The sequence below is a fragment of the Schistocerca cancellata genome, chromosome 12 (genome assembly GCF_023864275.1).
Source record: "Schistocerca cancellata isolate TAMUIC-IGC-003103 chromosome 12, iqSchCanc2.1, whole genome shotgun sequence".
NCBI classification, from domain to species: Eukaryota; Metazoa; Arthropoda; class Insecta; order Orthoptera; family Acrididae; genus Schistocerca; species Schistocerca cancellata.
Window position 1 is genome coordinate 41,070,237 of NC_064637.1, and position 7,902 is coordinate 41,078,138.

The window sequence follows — 7,902 nt, forward strand, 5'->3', positions numbered from 1 at the left end:
TTGCTTTCCGTAGGCAAGTGCTCTACCGCTGAGCTACCGAAGCACGACTCACGACCCCCACTCCCTCCCCCCCCCCCCCCCCCCAGCTTTACTTCTGCCAGAACCTCATCTCGTATTGTCCAAACCCATTTGAGTCGGTAGAGCTCTTCACAGCAAAAGGCAAAGGTCCAAAGTTCGAGTATCGATCCTGCACGCAGTTGTAATTTGCCAGGAAGTTTCAGTTTTTAATTTTGTCTTTATACTGCTGTGTGGTTATTTGTGTTGATCGTCTTTTTAAGGGTAATTAAGAAATACTTGCCGCGCGGGATTAGCAGATCGGTCTAGGGCGCTGCAGTCATGGACTGTGCGGCTGGTCCCGGCGGAGGTTCGAGTCCTCCCTCGGGCATGGGTGTGTGTGTTTGTCCTTAGGATAATTTAGGTTAAGTAGTGTGTAAGCTTAGGGACTGATGACCTTAGCAGTTAAGTCCCATAAGATTTCACATACATTTGAACTTTTTTTTTTTTTTAATACAATCAAAACGTGAACATGTTCATTCCCAGATACAAAGCCTCCATACCTGTGGACTGCCTAACACAACAGGTGCTCCGACATTGGGTGTTGATCCACAAATCAGGGTTTGGGTTGATAAAGGTGATAGTAATATTAGTGACGGTAACAGAGATGGACGACCAACAAAAGTCACACAAAACATTGAAGTTTCTCATACTGACAAAATGGAAAGAGCGATCTATGTTTAACTTGGAAAAAACTTTTTACAGCCAAGATCGCATTAATTAATATTTACTATTGACACCCGGTTTCGGCTGTTGAAACTGTCATCTTGTGATCTTTTCGTTATAAATCGTATTCCGTTATGGTTTTATCACTCATGCCATGTCGTCATTATGGAGTACGATTTATAATCAAACATTTGTTCAGGATTAGAAGACGACAATTTCAGCTGTCGAAAGCGGTCGTCAATAATAAATATTAATTAATGCGATCTTGGCTACAATTTTTTTCGCATGAAAATGAAAAACGAAAGGAAATGGTAAAGAATAAAACTGGCGTCGGTACTCGGGCAGTTCCAAACGTCTGACTTTTCTCATATGACTACCAGGAAAGAAAGAAGACCACTGGTAGAACAACTGTAAAAATGGTTCAAATGGCTCTGAGCACTATGGGACTTAACTGCTCAGGTCGTTAGTCCCCTAGAACTTAGAACTACTTAAACCTAAGTAACGTCACACACATCCATGCCCGAGGCAGGGTTCGAACCTGCAACCGTTGCGGTCGCGCGGTTCCAGACTGTAGCGCCTAGAACCGCTCGGTCACTCTGGCCGGCAACAACTGTGAAAGACTTTGTGGACAATCCTGGGGAAAACATGTTTATGTCCAGCCAACAAAGCCCACGGTGTTAGGGAAAAAATATTGTTGATTATCAGGTATTTTGTGAAACAATGATCTCTCATGATTTCTGCAATGCCAACCCTGAAAGAAGCAGGAAAATGCACATTTTGTTTACAGACGAGCTTTAGCCAAAGCGCAAGAATCACTAACGTCGATTTGCAACAGGATTTTGGAACGTGTACTGTGTTCGATCATTATGAACCACCCCGAAGAAAACGATTTATTGACAAATAGCTGTGACGGGACTGAGACGGTACTCCGTAGGCACGCTATCAGATCAGCAGTAGCTTGTGGGGAAGAGTGTCAAAAGCGGATCCGTACAAATGAACCAGACAAAACTTCCCCAGGCCACAGATAAAAGCAAGGATTAAAGACAATGGTCGATGGTGTCACCCACATCTGCATCTATGTGAGTAATCTGCAATTCACAATTAAGTGCCTGGCAGAGGGTTCATCGAACCGCCTTCAATCTATGTCTCTACGTTCCACTCTCGAAGAGCGCGGGAAAAACGAACTCATAAATTTTTCAGTGCAAACTCTGATTTTTCTTATTTTATTATTATGGTCATTTCTCCCTATGTAAGTGGGCAAAAACAAAATGTTTCATCTTGGGACAAAGCAGGTGATTGAAATTTCATAATATCTTGCCACAACGAAAATCGCCTTTGTTTTAATGATTGCCACCGCAGTTAGCGTATCTCTCCCCTATTCCACGATAGTACAAAGCGAGCTGCCCTTTTTTTACTTTTTCGATGACCTCCGTCAGTTCTATCTGATACGGGTCCCACACCACACAGCAGTACTCCAGAATAGGGCGTACAAGCATAGTGTGAGCAGTCTCTTTAGTAGATCTGTAGCACATTGTAAGTGTTCTGCCAATAAGAGGCCACCTTTAGTTGCTTTCCCTTATCTGCGTGGTCATTCCGATGTAAGTTATTCATAATTGTAATCCTTAAGTATTTAGCTGAATTTACAGACTTTAGATTTGCGTGATTTATCATGTAACTGAAATTTAGCGTATATCTTTTAGTACTCACATGGATGACCTCACACTTTTCATTATTTACAGTCAACTACCACTTTTCGCACCAGATACCTAGTTCAATAATTTTGGAAATACTTTTGATCCTCTGATGACAGCATCATCTGCAAACAATCTAAGACTACCACTCACACTGTCTCCTACGTTCGTTTACATCAGGATCAGTACAGGGCCTATAACACTTCCTTGGGGAACGCCGGATACCACTTCCGTTTCACTCGATGACCTTCCGTCAGTTACTACGAACTGTGACATTTCTGACAGGAACCCGCCAGCCCAGTCTGTGGCTATGGAAAAACTGAACGGCATTCGGTTGACGCAAAACGGACGGTCAGTGGTAATTATATATGAAGGTAGTATCTGTTCCCGAAAGAACAGTTACCGTTGATGACCATGCAGCTTTCGCTAGAATGAAATGATAATTAAATGGACACCCTAGCTGCAAACAGGCGTTGATATACTTCATTGGGGACATGTTGAAAACCCCCGATCGGGACTCGAACCCGGGATCTTCTGCTTACATGGCAGACACTCTATCCATCTGAGCCACCGAGGGCACAGAGGCGCACTACGAATGTAGTGTTGTGGACATGTTGGGAATGTGGGTCTCACGGGGAGCGTGTAAGGGGTAAGTCCCTGCAGACGCACTATCCTCTGTGCCCGCGGTGGCTCAGATGGATAGAGCGTCTGCCATGTAAGCAGGAGGTCCCGGGTTCGAGTCCCGGTCGGGGCACACATTTTCAACATGTCCCCAATGAAGTATATCAACGCCTGTTTGCAGCTAGCGTGTCCATTTAATTATCATTTCAGTCAGTGGTAATTATTATCGGGAAATGATTTCTGTACTGCAGCAGTCCAGAATGGTCTTTTCCTAAACCCAGACAATGCTGTTCTTATCCAACATGGAGCTACAGCCCACACAGCCAAACAAAAAACAGCGCTTCTGAAGAGAACATTCCCTGTTGTTTGGGATGAGTGTTCTGGAAACAGCCCAGACCTAAACACTCTAGCGCACCAGTGGGCCAAACTAGAAGGTGCAGTCATCAAAGGACCTCACCCACGCAACACAGACCAGCTTATTGCACGTGTTCAGGAGGAATGGAGCTCTCTCACCCTAAAGAGACAACAATGCTTCCAGAGAGTTTTGACATATGAGTTGAAGAATTTCTTCATAATCAGGGACGGCATACAAAATATTGAAAAATTGAACAGATGATAGTCTAAATTGTTCATTCAAATGTAGTAACGTTGAAACCTTCCCGTCTCCTCTGTATTTTTTTGTTGCTGTTGTTGTTACACAACTTTCCCTTCTACAATAACCTATGAAACCTTTCCTTAGGATTTTTATCTCTTGCTTAATAATAACAAATGAAGTCTTCCCTTTGAAATTTACTCTCTTTCTCAATCTTCGCATACAAATTTAATTGCTGCTTATTAAAAGTGATTTTCTGGTTATTTCGACGAAACATAGAATGTGTCGTGGCCCTCAGTCGTTACCTGCAATAACCCAAAACTGTTCCTTACCTTTTTTACTGTTACTGGATCGCCATCTGACTGCTACATCGAACTGCGACATAAATATACTTACTCTGTTTTACTATACTCTCTTAGCTGGTGGTGGGCTGTCATAATAAGTGGCTGTATTTATTATCAAGGCTGACGTTATTCTTTAATTAATTTGACTGAAGTTACGTAATTCATAGTTAACTTTTTCTTGACAACAACAAAATTTTTGCAAAGTTTTACGTTGATGGTTTTTGGGTTGGATTATAATCAGTAATGAAACATTGCTGGCAAAAATTAATTATATTCTGAAAACGTTTCTTCAAATATTTACTGCTGGTAATGAAATGATTTTACAAACGTTCAAATGGGACTTACTTTTTACAATAATCTTACAACTGGCATTGCGCAAACATACCTTCAGTAGTCTTGAGTTTCTCTAAGAAAATAATTCAATAATATTAGTTCCTCTTATGATAATAGTTAGCTGATGTCTCTGTACATCCGTTTATAATCTCTTGTAAATCATAGCTGGTGGCTGGCAGACACACCGCTCCTCTCGCTTCAGACCTGCTACCAACTCGCTTCACATCTCGCTTACTACTGACTTCTGCGAACGCTAAAGTGCGGTCTTTTCTGCCAACAATGCTTTCTGGTGCAGACAATCCCTGCTGCCATTACAAAATGTACCAATGCGCGGTCTTTCCCGCTCTTTTCTTAAAATGTATCCATACGCGGTCTCTCCCGCCCTTTTTAAAATTATATCAGTTTGCGGTCTCTCTTGCCAACAATACTTTGGTGCAGACATTCCCTGCCACCACAATTATTTCCAACATGACAATTATTAATTATTCCTACTTAATCCTATTAATAAAATATAAACATCTTTCATAAATTGTGATTTGACAGTAGACAATAGAAATATACACGTCTTACAACGTGTCTTGCTAAAAAATCCTTTGTAATAAAAATATTCTGAAAATTGTAAATTCATAGTACGCAAGCCGCTGTGGAATGCATGGTGGAGGACATAGCGTACAAATTTGTTGACTCTCCTACATGAAGGATTGCGGCGAACCTTATTCACCCCGGTACCTCGTATGTACGAGAACTAATGGGGAGTAGGTGGAGGCCTATCCAAAATGCACTCTGGGTCAGTCTTGATATAGTAGCATACTCTGCCTAGTCACGGGCTTTATTCCCTTGTAACAAGTTACGGGATGTTTCTCTTACCATAACGCCCCGTAAGAGCGTAAATATGGTTCAGGGTATTGTATTCCACAGGGACCTTCTTTTGCAGTCTGACGACTAGCTGCGCGCCAATTTAGAGCGGCGAGGTGTTCACTTCGTGCGGCGCGCCCATCGGGGTCCGAAGGATAATCAGGTTGCCACCAGTGCCTTCATCTTGGCCTTCGAGGGTGGCACCTTCCTGTATCCAAGTTGGTGCCTCCCATAGCTCCCCCGATATCCAGGAGAATGGGAACCGCAGGGCTCTGTATTGAGTGTATCACTATTTTTAGTGGCCATTAATGGTCTAGCAGCAGCTGTAGGGCCGTCCATCTCAAAAAATGGTTGAAATGGCTCTGAGCACTATGGGACTTCACTTCTAAGGTCGTCAGTTCTCTAGAACTTAGAACTAAACCTAACTAACCTAAGGACATCACACACATCCATGCCCGAGGCAGGATTCGAACCTGCGACCGTAGCGGTCGCTCGGTTCCAGACTCTAGCGCCTACACCGCACGGCCACTCCGGCCGGCAGGGTGAGTTTTATCATTTGCTCTAAGTTTCAGCACATGTCCTCTGCCCCTGTGTCCTCCACCCTAGTAGTGTTGGGGTTTTAATGTGTTGCAGAGTGGCTGTCTTTTCCTTTTTATACTCATGGTCAGCCAGCCATGGTAACCTGCTTTCTTGTTTTAATCTCTTCTACCTGTTTCTTGCGTCTTTCTGGTTTCCTTGTCCCCTTTTGTCCATTAATTGTCTGTTGCCGTTCATTCGTTGTTGTGGTTTTTCCTTTCATTCTGTTTTGTGTTGTCTCATTGTCTTATTCTCACCCTTGTGGCATTGTTTTATTTGGAACAAGGGACCGATGACCTCGTAGTTTGGTCCCTTACCCCCTGTTTTAAACCAACCAATCATCTCCTACCCGCGCCGGTTGCCTACAAAGCGAGAGAGAAATGACTATCTGTATAACACTATAGCTCTCTGCTCAAGACCCAGGTTTAATCCCTTGCCTGTATGTTTCATTGGTAGGATAGAAAATGCGTGCGCTCGGCCCCATGATGTCAATTGAACAACTACTCGAGAGAGAACTCAAAAACGCCAACAACGGTCATAGGATCGGTGTGTTGAACCCACGTCTCTTCACACTACATTCAATGGCGCCGCTGATGTAGGACGACTCGGCGGTCGGTCGGTTCCGATTGATCCATTATGGCCGGAATGTGGCCCTTTACTTTGCTTATTTGTCTTTATTTTTCGAGTCCAAGACATATAATAATTACAAAAACTAAAAAATATTGCTTCACGTAACAAATTTGCAAAATTAAATATGTACAGTAGTATTTATGACACAGATTCAATAACATATACAAACAAGCAGCAGATAAACAAGCAGCTAGATGGTTATATTTTTTTCTCTCTATCACTCTGTACATTCTCTAATCTCTTTTATCTTATACTCATGATCCTTAGACCAGGTATATGTTGGTTATTAAAATCTAAACTTTCACGGCCGGAAATATCATGTCCATTATAATTATCCGGGCTGTTATGCCGTGGTCGGTTGATAAATTCTGTGGTGATTCCCAACGTTTCGTCTCCGACTGCGTGAGACATCTTCAAGGGGGTTCGTAGCTTGATGGAGGGTCCAACACACACACTGGCTCCCTACTGACTGCCGCTAAATTCCGTGTCCGCGCGCCCCCGCGCCGCGGCGTGACGTCACGTGTTTTGAAAACGTCAGGAGGAGGTAGACGGCAAACTACATTTCCTCGATGTGCTTGTGTTTAGAAACGAAAATGGTAGTTTGGGCCACTCAGTGTACCGCAAACCCACGCACACGGACCGTTATTTGCACCGGGATTCGAACCACCACCCACAACAGAAGCGGGGTGTTATCAAGACGTTAGCGGACAGAGCTAGAAATATTTGTGAACCTGAGTTGCTCGACGCTGAGATGGAACATCCCCACAATGCACTAACGAAGAACGGATATTCGTCCGCCAAAATAAAACGTGCGTTGAGGCAGCCACGCAGAAATCATACTGACGTACAGGCTACTGCAAAATCTAAGGTTTTCCTGCCGTTTGTTAAAAATGTAACGGAAAGAATAGGGAGGATCTTGACGAAGCAGAATATTACCGTAATTTACAAGCCCACCAGGAAGATACAGGAATACCTTAGGCCTGCCAAGGACGCTCGCAAACCATTGGAAAAATCTGGAGTGTATAGGATCCGATGCAGCTGTGGTGATGTTTATGTGGGTACCACTAAAAGAACTGTTTCTAAACGTTTGGAAGAGCACAAGGGAAACTGTAGAAGAGGAGAAACGGAACGATCAGCTGTTGCGGAGCATGCTTTCCAGCCAGGGAACCACAATATTCGTTTCGAGGAGACGCAAGTACTAGCGGCCACGAGCGGATATTACGAAAGGCTCTACAGGGAGGCAATCGAAATCGCTAAACACCCAGATAATTTCAACCGAAAGGAGGAGGGCGTCAAATTAAACGGTATATGGAAGCCGGTGTTAAAGAAGATGTGTACCACTCGTCCACTATTGGGTGATGGCAACGGCGATCGACGGCGACGGACAGCGGCCAATTGCACTGACGTTTTCAAAACACGTGACGTCACGCCGCGGCGCGGGGGCGCGCGGACACGGAATTTAGCGGCAGTCAGTAGCGAGCCAGTGGGCGTGTTGGACCTTCCATCGAGCTACGGACCCCCTTGAAGAGGTCTCCCGCAG

At 44.0% G+C, this 7,902-nt stretch overlaps 2 non-coding genes across 2 annotated transcripts; one reads left to right on the plus strand and one right to left on the minus strand.

Annotated features, from left to right (window-relative positions):
- Positions 1-2,914: 2,914 nt before the first annotated feature.
- Trnat-ugu (transfer RNA threonine (anticodon UGU)) lies at positions 2,915-2,988 on the minus strand. Its single transcript has one exon. It is a non-coding gene; the product is annotated as a tRNA-Thr (tRNA).
- Positions 2,989-3,090: 102 nt separating this feature from the next.
- On the plus strand, positions 3,091-3,165 carry Trnat-ugu (transfer RNA threonine (anticodon UGU)). The gene has a single exon. It is a non-coding gene; the product is annotated as a tRNA-Thr (tRNA).
- The last annotated feature ends 4,737 nt before the right edge of the window (positions 3,166-7,902 follow it).